General features: G+C 43.4%; 1 protein-coding gene across 1 annotated transcript in view; it reads left to right on the top strand.

Moving 5' to 3' along the window:
- Positions 1-1,383: 1,383 nt before the first annotated feature.
- The window catches only part of RASSF8 (Ras association domain family member 8), a 73,316-nt gene continuing 57,427 nt past the window's right edge, over positions 1,384-17,272 (top strand). Inside the window, exon 1 of the mRNA XM_032107623.1 lies at positions 1,384-1,467. The gene's annotated coding sequence lies outside the window, so the exon portion shown is untranslated. The remainder of the gene's footprint in view (positions 1,468-17,272) is intronic.

Here is a 17,272-nt window from a genome sequence, read left to right as displayed (position 1 = left end):
TTCAGAAGGACCTTTGGACATGTGCTTACAAAAAATCTGCTTAGCAAAACGAAGCCACGAAGAAAGATGTGATCATAATCCAAGACCCAGACCTACTAGGAATATTTGTACAAACATCCCCAAACCCAAATCTCACAAATATTTATTTGCTTGTATCTAAACTGAAGTTATGCGTGTAGCCTTGAAAATGTCCTCCGTGTAGCACCAACACTGAGCTGCATGGAAGCAAAACCCTGCTCTCCTCTGAAGGATCAGGAGTTTAATAAAACATCTCCATAAAAACACTTTGGAACTCTCAAAACCCGCAAGAGGAATAGTGATAACACAAACAACAAAAGAAATTCCTTTGATTAGACTCTTCTTCAAATGACCAGCGTGTCCTGGACACGGCACAGGCAGTTCTGGGAAGGCCACAAGCCCAGGGAAGAGCTGGGACTGCCTGCTGCCGCTCTGCTGCTGCAGCTGCTGGGAACTGAGCGCAGACCGTGCGCCAGTGTTTGCTGACAGTGAAAAACGCCCGTGCATCACAGCGCTGAAGTTCATTTCCAAATAGGTTTCGGATTTTTACGGGTTTTTTTAATGGTCACTTTTCCAAAACTGATTAAAACACCATACTCAAAACTTTTTGCCCTAAACCGCCGCCTGCAGTCTTTGCTGCTCTGAGGTTTATGACTTTTTTTTTTTAAGCGGGGAATTTTCCATCATCAAAATCCAAATCAGCAACAACACAGAACACTGCCTGCCGGCTTCCCGCATCCCGGTTCAAACAAGCACCAAAGGCATTCTTGCTTCTTCCAGAAACAATAGCAGAAAAAAAAAAATCTCGGGGAAAACAACAGAATAACCTGAGGTCTCCGGCGCGGCCGGGGCTCGCACCGTGCTTTGGGAGCGGGCTGTGGAGGAGGGCGGGCGGGCGGCCCCGAGCTCCCACCGCCCCCCGGTGCCGGGCACTGCTCCGAGGGGCTCCATTCAGGAGAGACTGCAGCGCCTGAGGGTGCCGAGGCGGCGGCTCCCGGTGCCGGGCACTGCTCCGAGGGGCTCCACTCAGGCGAGGCTGCAGCGCCGCCGCCTCCCGAAGCTGCCGGTGCGGGCGCCGGGGAGGACGCGGCCAGAGACGGGGCCGGGGCCGGGGCCGGGGCGGCGGGGGCAGCTGCGGCTTTAAGAGCTCCCACAATGCCGTGCTGGCGCCCCAGTTCCGTTACATGTCTCCCCCGGTGAAGGGGAGCGAGGGAGCGGCAGGAAGGAGGCGGAGGACGCTCCCCCTCCCCTCACACACGCCCGCCCACCCCCGCGCGGCGGGGCCGGGGCCGGGGGAGGAGCGGGGCAGGGCCGCGCCGAGCCCCGGGCGCTGCTCCGGCCGCGCCGCCCCCCGCGGGCAGCGAGTCGGGGCCGGCTGGTGCTGCCCGGGAGCCGCCGCGGGACGGGCGCCCGGAGCCGCTGCCGGCACAACGAGCGAGGGGACGGGCGGTAAGTCCTGCTCCTCTGCCCCGCTCGCTCGCTCGCTCCCTCCGTCCCTCGCTCCCTTTCCCGCCGCTCCCGGCTCCGCGTCCCCTCTCCGGCAGCTCCCGGCTCGTCCCCGCTGCGGGGTTTGTGACCCTTCCCTGCCTCCTCCTCGCTCGCCAACTTTCCCGTTCCTCTCTCCCGTTTCCCACCTCCCCGTGGATTTTCATGGGTTTTTTTTGGTTTCTTTCCCTGGTTTTTTTTGGCGTTTTCGGCTCTGCTGTTCCCTCTCTCGCCTCTTCCCAGCCTTCTCGCACTCGCTTCTGTCCTTTTCGCTTCTTCCTTCGCTACTTCCCCAGCTTCCTCCGGCTTTTCCTCTCTTCTGGCATTCTGTCTTTCTCCATTGGGCATCGCATGGAAAAGTAAGGGATATTTCTCGGTGTCCTTGAGGAACGGAATTCAAAACCTCATTTTCTTACACAGGGAAATCTTTGTAGTAATTTTCTTTCCCCTTCCCCTTCTCTTGCTGTCACCGGAAAGAAAATTAAGCCTATTTTTCTCCTTTCCCCCCTTTTTTTTCCCTTTTGCTACGTGGACTGTTTGTTTTGGTCTTTTTTCTTCTCCCCCCTCTCCGAGCAGTGCCGGTTTGTTTCACGATTAATCTCTTTTATTCCTGCCCCAACCCCTCCCTCTCTCTTTTTCTTCTCTAGTAAGAGGAAAGATTAGAAGAAAATGTGTTTTGCCAGCAGGGAATGCATGAGACTTTTTGGTTGTTTTGTGGGGGTTTTTTTGGTTTGGGTTTTTGTTTTTTTTTCTCTCTTGTGGGGTAGTATTGATAAGAAAAGCTTAAGCAGATAGAGTGCGGTAGGACAATACAGAGGCATGAACTTTAAAGGGTAAGGAAATGAATTCTGCTGCTTGGTTTATCCGGCTCTGAAGTGTTGCTGGAAAGGTCTGGTCCAGGGTCCGGTTTGGGGTTGTGCTAGTCCGGTGTGTGCCAGCCTGTTTCCTGTCCAGCAGAGTGGTGATTTAAATGCTGTGCTTAACTGCGTTTCAGTGTTGCTCGTGGGTTTCGTCAGTGTGGAAAATGGGGAGGCGGGGGAAGGTTACAGATTTCGGTGTCCCCTTTGGAATTACACCTGTCACGCCTCCCATCCCCAAGATGCAGGTGTGTCGGAGGTTGACACATTTCACAAAATCGCTGGAAACTGCTCACATCCGTGGCAAAAAGTGCTGTCGGGGGGTTTAGGAAGTCTGATTCGGACCTTGCGAGTTTCTGCCTTAGCTCTAGTCAGCATCACACGTTGAAATTGAGTGTTTGCCGGGCTGTGGAGAGCTAGCAAATCAATTGCCTAATGATTTCTGCAAAGACACCTGTTTAAGGGCTTTCAGGCTCCCAGTTAATTGTGTTTGGGAGCGGTGCGATTGTGTTAAGCGTTGCAAAAGTAAAGAGCTCTGTCTTTTTCGGTAGAGAATATGTAGCTTGTGAATGAGCTGTCAACTGTTTTGATCACAGATTGTTCTTGGTTCTGTTACATTGCCTCTTTTGATAGATACCGTTCCAAAAGTCCGAAACATCGTGTGGCTGAACTGCAAATACAATCAGCCTTACTTTTTTTCACTTTCTTTACAGAAGAGAGAACATTTCATTTCAGATTAACTTTTTGTTTGATGATATCTCATTGGAAAGTAGGCTTGACATAAAATTGGAAGTAGTTCTCTGAGTCTTAGAGCAAAAAAATTTTTTTGATATGGAATGAATTGCTGAGGGAGCTGAAATGACTGCTTGGGATTCATCGTATTTAGTTGTGTGCCCTTTAGGACATCTGAGAGATAAAGGTGGTTCACTTCTTACAGTTAAGTAATCTCTCCATCCTTTCCACCATTGCGAGCCCAGCAGATTTTGATCCGTTGTTTGAATTAGCCTTGTTTTTAATCTTTCCTGGAGATGAAAAAGTTTGGGATACTGGGAAATAGGAGGAGAAAAACACCAAGTCATATTTAGCAAGAAGTTTAGGTCTTTCAAAACTACCTTGAACCGTTACTGGAAACACCAGCAACAATTCTGAAGAGCCAAATTAAGTTGATTATTATAACCTCTTAAAATCTGTTTGAGGGAAGCTCTGCAAAGGAATAAAGGAGATTGAGTTGCTGAAAGTGCAGAGCTGAGCACTGAGGATGGTGGATTCTTTTCCTGCTTCTGCCATCGCAGGGCAGTGTGACCTCCTGCCTAGGCTGCCTTCCTGCCTGCACCTCCTGGGATACTGAGATTTCCCTGATTCTCTTAAGTGTTTTACTCATGATTTTTAAGAGTAATGGCATATAAATGTTCAGTTGTTGTTTTGGTTGCTGATCAGGTGGTAGTTTGGCTTGTGCTAATATTCATTCTTGGAAAGCTGTAGAGCTCTTGAGCATCACCGTTTATTTTGAGCGACATTGGATTTTTACATTTCTGTAAAGGTTTTGAGACTGAGGTTATTTTTATCCCCTGAATATCTCTGACAGTATCAGTGCATGCTTTTTCTATGGTCCCTTAAGTCTGCCTCAAGCGGAATATGAAGGACAGCATTGACCTCTTCAGAAAGAAACTGTTAAATTGAATTACAGGGTGGAAAACTATCATGTGGGGACTGGGCTGAGGACCCCCCTCAGCGTGATGCTTGCTGTTCCTGGTAATTTTATTTTGTGAGGTCTGTAATTATGAACTTAGCTTAGTCCACGAGTGTGTTTGCTTTCTAATTTTAGGTTTTTGCTCGGGTTTTTAAGTCTTTAAAACTTCTATCTTGACATTAAATGTAAATGTCTTATGGCTTTTTGGGGTTTTTTTGAAAGCCTGGGTTTTCCTGTAATTTTTTTCATGGTGGGGTTGGGACTTTACAATGTGATGAGATTTATAATAAATCGTAGTGCCTGCCTTCCTGTAACGTTTGAGACTGGGATACTTTGTAAATGGAAGGCTCTGACCTGTTGCTTGTCTTTCTTCAGTGAAAATGAGACTTGGTTCTGTAGAAACTTCTTATTAGGCAAGTGTCTATGTGTATATATGTGTTGTATGTGTATAACTTGCTGTCCTCCCACAAATGCACGTAGCCAGCTCCATGCTTCTGAATCTGGGCAGTGAATCTAGTTTCAAACTCAGTTTCATAAATAACTAATTTTTCCTACCCTTCTCATTCCCCTTCAAAGCGTGTGGTGATCTCACGCCTTTGACAGGAGTGGTTTTCCTGGCTGATAAGGGGATGCTCATGTTGTTTTCTCTCTTGACTCTTCTGAGGACTGTATGTTATCTTTCTCTGTGCTGATAAAGTGTGGGGAGGGGGTTGACTGGTCTGTGTGTGCCGAGCGGTGCCATCCTGCTCCGTCTCTCTCCAGTTTGTCACCTGTGAAGTTGAGATCACAGAACTTGTCCTGCTTGGGAAAAGAAGGTGGGTTCAAGCTGTAGATACAGGGGTTTGTCACATCTGTCAGGAGAACTGCAGACCCCTCTGTGTTGTTACTTCACTCAGATCTCTGCAAGCATCTGGTCATCTTCGTGATGACGTAAATATGGGGAGTGTTTGTGTATCCGAGAGGACTCCAGGAGACAGGCACTGTGAGCTTTCTGATGGCAGGCGCTTGAGAAATCCACTAAATTCACCTTTTTGCTTTTGAGTCGCTCCTTAAGGAGGGAGGAATCAGTTTACTTTCTTGTTGTGCTTGGAAAATGGGCTCACCCACAACAAAAGACCCTGTAATGCTTGCTGTAGTGAAGGATTATTGCACAAAAGCATCTTGCTGTGCAGCGCTGTGGCTGCGCTCAGTGTTGTATGATAACACATGTTTCTCAGCTGTTGTTGATTCCTCAGTGGCACAGACTTCAAAGGAATGTGCTGAAAGAGAGCTGCAGCCAGGGAAAAACGGGGTTTGTTCCAGTGGCCTGTACCATCCATCTGTTTAAATACTTTGCTGAACTGTTCCAGAGTGTTCAGGCATCCAGTTAGGACTGACAAGCAATTACAGCTGGGAGTAGAGCCTGCTGCAAAGAGACCACCTAGGGGAGGCTTAAGTGCTACCTCCCTTCTGTGGGTCAGAGCCCCCCTGCCCTCCCAGCCAGGAAGGAGAGATAAGGCTCCTCATTTGGGGTATCTTTCAACATGACATTGTCTAATTCCTAATGCTGTTGAGGATTTATTTATTTTTACTCTCCATGCTATCTTTAGCACAAGAAGGGAAGAATGGTAATGAGGACAGACGGTCATCTCTGTAGTCTCTTCTGTGTGGATAGCAAGCTAGGTCTGTAATTTAAATAAGCAAATATTTATAAAAAGATAATTCTTTTTTTTTTTTTTCCCCCCTCAAAATGCATGGGATAGTTCATAGAGAGTGATCTGCTGATCACTTGTGTCTCCAAAGGTAGTGATATATGTTACTGAATTAATTTTTGCTCCAAAACATAAGCAGTAAAGTTACATTGGAGCCAGTTATGTTGTGCTCTTTCAAACTGAGTTTGAGGAAACATTTCACAACTTCATCCATGGTAACTAAAAAAACCCTGGTGTACTCATGCATTATAATACAGGGAGATGCTGCCAATTCCAAGTGTTATAAGTTATGTTTTCACTTAAATTCCAATACTGGAGTCTGCTGTGCAAGACATGTCGACATCCATCGTTTCTGACTGAATCTTCATATCATGGCCTGTGTGCTCTATGTCATCCCAGATAGTGGGACTTGGAGGAAAATATTAGCAGAGAGGCTACAAGTAATCTGTGGATAACCTTTAAAGATCCCTCAAGTTTTTCTGTGTGGGACTGACATTAATTTTGCGGATTGAAATGAGCACTGTAGACAGAGCAATGTGTGTTTCAGCTAAGAGGGTTTAACCTTCTTTGTCAACGGAAAATGCTCATGCAGATGCACTAAGAGGATATTTGAGCTTGGAAAAGTTGTGAGGCGGTCCAGGATTTGTTTTTCACCTGCAAGCAAGCAGCACAGCTTTAAAGGTGAGCTTGAATGTTGTCCTCTGCTGTGGTATTGCTCCCTCCTCAGTAGTGTAATGTGACATCTCTGCCTTTGAAAGGAGAGTTTTCTCCCCATGTTGGCAGTCGTGATGGTTTCATGGTGTTTTGAGATGTCAGATTTTAATGCCTTACTACCCCTTTGAGCAGAAAGAGGAGGGAAACTTCTAGAAATGTGTAATGCAACTGACTTCCAGCTTCTGCCCTTGCTCCAGGCTTGACACTGTAGTTTGAATTTATTTACTTGCTTTGAAATCTGTGCTTGGTGTAACTTTGAGTTTTACTTCCCTTACTGTAACAGCGTGTCCTTTGCTGTGCCTCTGCATCGTCCGGTTTTAAACTGTCCAGGCTGTCAGTGCTTTCTTTTTATTGTGTTCTCCTCAGGAATCTTCAGAGCTGGAACTTCCTTTTGCTTCAAGTAAACTGGAAGTGTTTTGCTAAAATATTTTTGGACTCCTGAAGTGTTTGTCAATGTTTCCAAACTGTTGTTCGAAAGGAGTTTGGAGTTTCCGGAAGAACCTTTGGAAACTTTAGGTTTTGCTGTCAGTCAGCAGCTTCGTGAGCATGGATAAAGAGAGGCTGTAATTCCACTCGGCAGCCAGATGTTTTGTGTCTGTGCTCAAGTGGGGAGACAGCGTGGCTTTAGGGGTTGAAGGGTCTGCTGTTCTTGTCATAGGGTTGTTTGGGGATCTTCGACAGATCGGATCTGCTTTCTCTCCTCTCCCTTCTGCTCCCTCCTGCCCCCTCCTGCCATGCCTATGCTGATTGTGATTACCTCCTCCTGAGTAAAATGGGGTTATTGAGAGCAAAGCATAATTTGTTGCTTTCTAAAAGGTAGATATTTGCTTGTCAGTCTGTGTTTCTTAAATACGAAGCTTGAAGCCATATAAAAGCTGCATGTATCTTGACAATTAATGAATTTATAGCAATTATCCAGTAGATTAATACTAACATTAATTCTGAGTAGTGTGGCATTAAGTGAACTTTATAAAAAAATCAGTTTTCCTTGCAAACAGAGGAGAGAGCACTCTTTGATGCAAATCCCCCAGTTCCATGTTGAATTGCATCTTTTTTAGGCACTCAAACACTTGTCAAATCTGTGTCTGTCCTTGTCTTTCTTCTCCCTCTTCTGTGTGACACATGAGGGGAAGCTAAAAAGGAACTCATCAGTGGCTGCACATGTCAGAGTCTTCCTGGAGAAGAAAGTAGGAAGATGCCACAGCTGATAGTATTTAGAAGTCAATATTGGGAATCAAGAGAGCAAATGCTTAAATGTGCCATTGCAGCTCTGTGGCTGGCAATATTAACTAACAGTAGTACCTGGAATAATAATTCCCATCCGGAGAGAAACATATGGTGGTGGTTGAATGCCCTTGTCCTTGCCCAGCAGGAAGTGATTGTAGTGGTTTTTTGGTTATTTTTTTTTAGAGCTTGTCGTGGGCTTCATCCATTCCTCCGAGTCAATCCAAGCATTTGCACTGTTTTCATTGGGAGCAAGGACAGAAACTCCGAATAAGCTGCGTTGGAGACTTTGTATTTCAAGCAATGGAAGTGGCACCCGGGAGCACAGGGCTAACAAAGAATGGTCACACTGAATACAATGCAGTGTTTTCATGTGGTTAATCGGATTGGAATTGGTAACTTGATACTCCAAAGAGATAACAAAGGCTATTTAGCATACAAGGGAACATAGGGGTTTTTTTTAAGGAGTTGGTAAAGAGTGTAGTGGAATCTTTTGTCAGAACTCATTCTAGCGAACAAGTTCTGCCAGAAAATGACTGAATTAACAAGAGTTTATGAAATACTCTGAATAGAAAAGGAATTTTTTTGTCTTACTACCAGTGTTCTTTCACTGCAGTTCTTGTATTTGCTTAGCAGTTTCCCTGCTTACCTCATGTGCTATGAACTTAGCCTCTGTTTCAAACTGAAATATACCATAAATGACAAGTCTTTGGGCTTTCCTTCTTCCAAGAATGGAAGATGGGAGCAAAACAAAATGAAATGTGCAAAGTTGACATAACAAATCGGGTACCCTGCCTTTCCCTTATGTCCCAGAAACAGACCAGAAAGAGACCAGCTCAATACAGACCACAGCAGTGCTGCTTGGGGTTAAGTTGTCCTATGTGAGACTGCAGAGAACTCTCCTTAGGTGGCTTTTGATGTAGTGAGGATGGACAGCTGTGATGGTGATCAGCTGTAAGAAAACCCAGTCCAACCTCATAACTCCAGAATTAAGATAATATTCTACTTTAGGCCTGCTGCTTACCTCCTTTGTGGTTTTAGTGAATCAAAGGAACTTGCAGTCTGTGTGGGCAAGGCTGGAAGATAAGGGGCACATACCTTCAGGAGGTGGTGTGTGCTACAGGAGGGGAGCTAAGTGTGAGTTTGCTGTTGGCAAGTTCTGTGTGCCATGCGTTGGTCATTTTCTAAGGCTAAAATTAGGGGGAGAGGCTCACCTTTCTTAGGTAGGGTGACAGAGAGCTGGGCTCTTGCCTGCACTCAGAAATTACAATTGAAAAAGTACTCAGGTGGTGGGTTTGGTTTTACTTAAACTCTTAGCAAGACAGAAGGGGGGTTGGGTCTATTAGGAGTTCCTGGTCTTCTGTTTGTAACTCACTGCAAAACTCCTCATCAGCCTTGATCAGCGCCCTGGGCTGATGGGAGGTGTCCCTGCCCATGGCAGGGGGTTGGAATGAGATGGTCTTTAGGTCCCTTCTGACCCAGGCCATTCTGAGATTCCATGATTCTGTGCTGGATTTGCAATGCGCCTTTTGAAACATGGGGCTTTTTTCCAGCCCTTGCTGGTCTCCTGCTGCCATTCTTTTACCACTTCCCATTAGTGACTCGTTCCTGTGCTCTCTGTGTGTGCCTCATGGCACTGCCAGGCCTTTCTGCCCTGCCACCAGGCTTCCTAAACACTCCCTCATGACTTAGTGGCTTTCCAGGTGCCTCTCTGGTTGCAGCACAGCGTTTGCTCTTGGATGGGAGGGAAAGACACCAGCACTTTCCTTTCACATCTCCCAGCCACAGAGCATTCCTCCAATTCCTCTGCTGCTGAGCTATTTGGAGCAGAGCGGGGAGAACACTTGCTCTGCTGTTTCCTTGTCCAGGAGTTGGGTTGAACTTGCACGAAGCATCTGTCCTGTTGTGATCCTGACATCCTGTCAGAGCTCATTCCCCCTGCTCCTTAGGAGACAGCGTTTTTGTTGCTGGCAGCTCTCTGCCTTAGCCTTTTAGGGAAGCCCAACCAGAAATTTTCTAGAATTCTTCCACTCCCTCCCTCCCCTTGTCCTTCACTGACCTCTAACCACATTTTTATCTTTCTTGACAAGATGCTTAGCTTCATTTATCAGCTGCTTTCCCCTTCATTCTTCAGCTTTGATTATTTTTCCAGAAGCTGCTTAGAAGCATTAACCATTACAGATGTGCAGAACAGTCAAATACTGTCACATTCCTTAGTGTTTTGGTTTTTTATTGTACTCTAATACTAAAATGCCTGTGGCAGGTAAATATTTTCTATGTACACTACTTGTCATGACAAAAATATCCATCCTCAGCACAGGGTAAGGAACTGCAGTGACTGTATTTTCATATTACAATACACCAATATTACCAGCTTCAAGAGCCCTGTGTTTCCCTCCCTAAGCATGAACTACTGTAGTAAGTTCTGACTTTTTTAAAAGTCATTAACGTTTTCTGAATTTGTATTTACACACTGTAAGATAAAAATGTGACATAAATAGAAGGAAATGGCAAATACACTTTCCTGTCTTGTGCTTGACAAAAGCTCTGTCACCTCTAGACAATATTATTTTGTTCTAAAATCCTTAAATATTACCTCAACTTTTGTAAAAATATGTTTGCTTTAATTGTGGGTAGCAGAGCAGAGGATGACTGGATTTATTTAAGTATATGCTGCAAGGATATTTCTTTCCTATTTTGCAGTGCCCTTCATGCTTGTCATTGTAAGTGTATATGCAAAAGCCTAAATAATTGGAAATCTATATGCTTCCTGACCATGGTTTACTTTAATAGTCCTCAATGATCTCTGGACAAACTGTATTTTATTTCAAAAGACCTCCATTATCCTCAGCTTGACCAGTATGAATGAGAATAGCATTCAATGTATACACCATTTTTAAGAATACCCTTCTTTTTCTTGCTGACATGGACATAAAGCATGTGGTAGGGCGAAGACAGTTCTATAATGGAGTAGAAAATTAAACAAGAGGGAAGAAGAGGGAATGGCTTCAAGTCGATAGAGAGGAAGTTTAGATTGGATATTAGGAAAAAATTCTTTCCTGTGAGGGTGGTGGGGCACTCGAAGAGGTTGCCCAGAGAAGCTCTGGATGCCCCATCCCTGGAAGTGTTCAAAGATCTCATGAAAAAAAGAATATTTAAATCTCTTGTGGTGATGTCACAATGTGTAGCTGTAATGTTGAGCCTCTTCATTGTTGGGATTTAAAGTACAAGGCAGATGGGAATCTCTCTGGTCTGATTTTAATATTGGCAGGGGGAGCCATCTGAGTTGCTTCACTCAGAATTCAAACCTTAGTACAAGATTACAGGGTGAACTTCCTTTGGACATCCAACCACTACTTATCAGTGGCTTTTTTCCTGAAAAAATAAAAGGTATGGCTACTAGATTAATAATTAGACCATAAACCAGCAGTTGGTAGGTGCATGTCCCATCCTGAGGGGGCAAGACTGTTGGCATTCCCAGGATAATCTCTCCCTGTAATGAAGTCCAGCTCTGGAACAAGTTCTTGATTAACTTGTGTGGCAACATGACAGTCTCTTGCACCCTGAAATGCTCCTCAGCCAGGCTGGAGTGGCAAAGGCACAGATGTAGAGGGATGATGGCCAAACAATGCCAGCTGCAAGCCACTCTGTGAGTCACAGAAACCGTGTGTGCTGTGGCTGTCACATAACCAAGGGGAAGTGCCTGTGAAAGATGTTAAGCTGATTTACCTGGCACCTTGAGTGGGATAACAGCAGGCACATAGCTGGGATACAGCTTCTCTGCTGGCAAGAAGCTCAAGCAAAGGAAAATGTAAAACAGGGTGTTCTTATGGAATACTAAACATTTTGAGGGACAAGTATCAAGGAAGGGCTCATCTTCATCTGAGAAGAGCTGACTGAAAGAGTCAGATTTGTTAGCAGCTAATTGGTTTTGGAGGCAGTGGTGGATTGTTGCTGCACCTTGTGGATTCCTGGAGCTGGGAAGGGTGTAAAGTGTAATCCAGCAGTTGGTACACAGATCTGTGTGGCAAATAAACTGCTGGCTATTCTTACAACATCTTTTCTTGCAACATTTTCTTTAGTTTTCCTGCAGGATAGTAACTCTAATGCCAGTGCTCCAGTGCTGTTTGAGCATTCAGAGCTTTCTGGGAGGGTTTATATGTTCTTCTAATAGAAGTTCAAAATAATCTTGGTGTATTCCCACTGTTTCCATCTTGCTCTGTGTTGTGTTCTCCTTCTCCCTGTCTTCCTGACTTCTGCAATGTTTTAATAAAGTCAGTCCTGTGCTTGTTGAACTACGAAAAGGGAAATAACTATAATGCTCCAACGTGGGTCCTTTCTACTACACCTGACATTCAAGCAAGACATTAAAGCCAAGGCAAATCTTGAGTAGTTTGACTTGGTACCTTTTCATAGTCCTTTTCCAAAAAATGTGTTTTTGTAGTATGATTTCCTGCAGTGGATTTATTCCTGATGTTGAGAATTAATACAGACCTTCAAAAGAGATCACAAAGTAAAGAATCAACAGTATTAGTTTAGAAGTTTTTACTGGTTTGTTTTTTTCTTTTTTTAAATTCATATAGTACCAAATTGATGAGAGTATCCTTTGAGAAATTCTTTACCATCAGTTCTGTAAAAAAGAATTTTAGGTTCTATTTTGCTGTGCTGAGCCCATCATCAGGGTGTCTGACTGGTTACCTTGTACTTCTTAGCACTCTTGAGGTGCAAATGGTGTCTGTTCTTCTTCTATTCACACCGAACCCTGCGGATGTGTTGAGAAATGTTCTTTCTGCACTTCGTTTGTGACTTAATTTCGTTGAAGCAAAGGCCAAGCGTGTCCTGAAATTTGTAACAATATTGTTTGGTCTCCTCGTACCTACTTGCTCATTGTCACCAATTTGACAATGTGTGAACCTGAGGCAGAGCTTGACTATATGGGAATGGGTGATTTGTGCCTGCATTTGCCTCTTCTTAGGGAAATTTCAGTTTTTTTTTTTTTCCGTTACCATTTACCAGATGTGGGTTTTATTTGAAAAGGAAGAAAAAAAAAGCTTAAAGTATGGATTTATGTAGGCCTGTAAAAATGTGTTGCTTTGTCAGCTTATGCTATGAAAAATATACTGTATGTAGGAATTAATGTGTTGGTCTTCATGTGAGATGTTTTCCAGTTAGTCAATAAATGCTGAAGCTTATTTGGAGCATTGGAAATGTGTGTAGAGAGTGAGGTAAAGAGTGATTGGGTGCAAGTCAATGTGAGCCATCATCCCCAAACAAATATTGTGACACAAATCACTTAGGTAAGTTTGCCTTTATGTGTTTGTTTGTTTGGGTTTGTCTGCGGGAACTGATTTATTTGTGTTGTGTCTTGGATGGAGGGGACAGCAAAGCAATTGTGACAGCTGGTATTGAAAACTACTGTGCAAACTTATTTACATAGCTTATTTCTATGAAATTCAAGTTGATTTATTCCACCCTGTCCCACGCTGGGAGAAAACCAGTTGCTTTCTTTGCGTCAACACTGGTTGTCCTCGGAGCTGAGACACCAACTCTGCCTGCGTTGATGTACTCACTTGTGAGCCCAACTTGCTGAAAAATACATTCAGCGTCAATAATAGGGGGTGCTTTTTGCATTTTAATAAAAACTCTTGGAATGCTTTGGGAACCTGGAGTAATTCAGTGGCTCTGGACTTCATTAACTGTAGAAGTATTTAAAGAAAGCGATTTAAGATTTGTCACTGGCTTAGGGCTAGTGGGAGGTCTCTGAACCATGTCATTACAAATGACCGTATGTGAAGAAGGCTTTAATTTTCTAGGGAAGCATCTTCTTTGAGTCAGTTTTCAGACCTGGCTGGTGAAAGCAACCTGGTCTGAATGGAGCACTGGCCTTGCTTTGAGCAGGAGGCTGGGCTCCAGCAGCTCCTTCCAGCCTGAAGGGTTCTGTCCTTTGGTTTATTTTCTTCTTTAAGAGGTGTTCGTACCACACAGGCACCATCGGCTGTAATGGGATTGCCTTGCTGATACTGCCAGCAGTTAAGCCAGAGGGGTAAATAAATCCTTGCTTTTGAGTAATTTTAAAAAAACCCTTTTTTTTTGCTTATCTTTACAGCACTTCTATTGGATAAATGTAGAACATGTAGGATCTTCTTGGCATCTCATTTTCTGGCAGCTGCAGAATCTTTGTTTAAAGAGGTAGAGTAGGGCAAGTTATTATGACCTTCCTCTAAACTGTAGGGTAAGTTCTCAGCTTTCCAGGAGCTGGATTTTTATATGGAATCTAATGATTCTGTACTTGAATGCAGCAGACAAACTGCTTTAGGGAAGCTTGTCACAGATGGATAATGTATTGAAATTACCATGAATTATTGAGTTGGGAAAAAAAGCTGTAAACATAGCAAATATTAGGGATGATAAAGAAGGGAAAAAAAATCTTTTATCCAAGGTACTTCTAACAGAACACAGTGTATTCATTTATGTGATGAGACCTTTAACAAGGAGTTAAAAATACAGATTTTTCTATAGGAATCTCTATGTACATACTTGAGTAAGGTGATATGGGAAAAATACATGCCTGGTAATGAATCCAGGATTTCAGGGCTGCTTGTTCACACACCAGCTTGCTCTGTGGAAGGAATAGTAGGGTGGGTGTTCCTTTATGTATCTGGACTCATGTCACAGAGGAGCCTGTCACTCCCTGGTGATAACTGAGATTTGGAGAACCATCCCACTCTGGACCCAACAGGACAAATCAGACTTTCAGCTGCAAGCTTTGAAGTGGGAGCAGAAGAAGAGGTTTTTAATGAGGTTGAAGGGGAATGAGTGATTAACACCCTGTGCTTCACTTGGTGCTACATCACCAGAATTTTTTCTTGAAATAAAACTCTTGATCAAAGCATTCTACTGTCTCTTTATTTGTTGAGCGAAAGGGTTCCCCTTTGGTTTAAGTACTGTTATATAATTTTTACATAGTTGATGTTGAATAGGTGGCTTGATGTACCTTTTTTCATGGAAATCTGATTTTCTTCCTTTCAGTTAAGTGATTTTTTTCTTTTCTGGTAAAGCAGTGCTATAACATACTATGAAAAAGGGACAAATTAATTCTTCACTATTTTTTCCTTCTAGGTGAAGTAATCTTGATAGAAGAAAATGATAAATTGAATAGAGATAAATCAAACTTTACAGGAGTAAGGACACAAAGGAAACTCACTAAGTGATCACCTGTGCCTAAACAGTCAGCAACTACAGCATCAGTTCTTAGAAATTTTGGCAAATACCTGAATGTCACAATGTGTTTAGTTCTTTATGTAAAGGCACCTGAATTGCAAAATCTTGAGTTTCTTAATTTAAGAACTGGTAAATTAAAACCTCATTTAACAGAACTTACACCGTGAGTTGGGGAAGGTTAAAAGGGAAATCTCAGGACCGTGGTGAATTCTGACATCATCTGCTGATTGGTTAGTCATGTGCATCAATAGTTCTCTACCCTAATGATAACTTCTCTTTTCTAAATCAAGATTAGATAGAAATTTGGAGTCACTGTGGTATCTCAGGTGATTTCTTGAGAATTATTTTGGTATGTCATCCTTCCTGGTTTTGGTGAAATATGAGACTTGCTTTAACTGCTTGCTGGCTTGTCTTGGAAGCTCATGGTTTAGCTCCTTAGTTTATTTACTGAAAAGTGATGATCTGTTGGAATTTGAGCACGGGGCTCGGAGTATGCACATATTGCACTGATCTGCAGATGGTGGCCTGGTGCCAGCTGAGGTGGGCAGAGCTGGAACTGAGCCACTGCTAAACACCTCTGCAGTCACAATCATCTGTGCCATGGGAAGCTGCTGTGCCGTGAGCATAGGGGGTTGTCTGCAGGAGGAACACACAATTTGGATTGGATTTTAAATTCTTTTTTGAGAAAATAGATGGGAATAGAAGGGTTAATTGCAGTAGGGACTGTGTCTGTTGGGATGTGGAGCTGCAATACTGTAGAGTTGAAATAAACCCTGTAGTGTTTCGGTGCTGCCAGCCTTACACCAAGGTGCAGGCTCATGGCCAGAGCTGTTGTAAAAGCAGTTGTAGCAGCTCTTGCAAGGAGGTCCTGGAGGTCACTGAAGTGGCAGTCTGGGACCAGTAAGCCCTAATTACTGACCATGTGTGGGAGCAGGACATGCTGCATCTTGGAGAGCCTCCTGCAGTGTATCAGCTGCAAACCACAGTATTGATGGTGCTATGTGGAAATGCACTGGTGTTACTGGAAGCTTTTTTTTTTTTAATAGATGGTGTTTGAGGATCTGAGGACTCTGAGCTTGTCACCTGTTTCTGTAGCATGCTTTGGCCAACTTTCAGCCATTTGTGTTGGTAGCCTGCTGAAATAAATGTCTTTTTGATGATGTGATTCTCTAAAAGGGATCAGTTGATTAAAGTGTTTATTAAAAGTTCACTGGTTGAGCAACACTTATAAATCCTGTCTTCTTTTGATGGGACTTTAAATAGCAGAGCAACTGTGTACTTGCATCTATCTTTTTGAAAGGGGAAAAAGAAGCTTCCATACTTTCACAGCAATACATTAAAAATACCTATTGTTGCCTGTGGAGCTTTTTCTAACTGTATATTTTCATGGAAGAATTTTGCATTTCCTTTGCAGTGACAAATTACAGTGGCAAAGCATGTTTATTTTTAGCAATCTTCCCAAAAGAACCTAGATTAAGATCTTTGACCTACAGCTGTTGTAAATGCAAGTTGTCTTGTTGTAAAGCCTTTCAGAGTTGTTCCCTTTTTGTGTTAATTGATTAAAAGATGTGTTGGGTTGGCCCAAGTTCCTCTTGGTAATTGGATAAAACAAAACCACAGAGTAGATAGAAAAATCAACAATGCAGTTTCCTTTTGGGGGAAGTTGATTATTTTGATGGACTCTTTTTGCCTGTTGTGGGCATATATGTATGTATGTATATATGTATTTGTGTGTGTGTTTTAGCCTCAAGACCTCTTAGATTGACACTGCATTTCACCAGGTCTGTCTCAATGTTACAGAACAGATGGTTAATTCAAAACCAAGAGTATTAAAGCTGAGTAGCTAAATCTGATCTCCTGAAAATGAGGTTGCCAAAACAAGCTGCTGTATTTGATGTAGCTGCTGAATTGATCTTTTCTTTGCTACAAAGGCAAACCTGAGTCCAATGCCGAAATGCAAGGAGGTTGGTAATTTCCAAATTTTTTCAGCTTTCAGTTTCTCTCTGAGCCTGTAACTTGAAGCAGGAAGTTGCTTACATGTTGTAGGGGTTCTGGCAGAGAAAAAGGCTCATTTCAAATCCATTGTTTTTTCTGGGCTTATCGCCGTGGTCCTGGGTTTTTAAAGTAACAAAGACAAATTGCAGTAGTGGAATGAGACTGATGCATGTCTTTCACATGCTGTGATTTGCTTTTTTCTTCTATTTAGGTGGTCAGTGACATGAGAAGAAAAGGGCAAATCGTTAGAAGAAAGCATTTGCCTGTAAACACAATAATCCTTTCTCTGGTTATCAGCAAATAGGATAGATAATTTGAAACAGGTGTTGTGCTAGAAGAAACCTCTAGGTATGGAATCTAACCTGCACACCACAGAT

Source organism: Corvus moneduloides, chromosome 4 (genome assembly GCF_009650955.1).
Source record: "Corvus moneduloides isolate bCorMon1 chromosome 4, bCorMon1.pri, whole genome shotgun sequence".
Lineage (NCBI taxonomy): Eukaryota > Metazoa > Chordata > Aves > Passeriformes > Corvidae > Corvus > Corvus moneduloides.
Note: the sequence above shows the minus strand (reverse complement) of the source record. Positions and strands in the feature narration are given on the sequence as shown.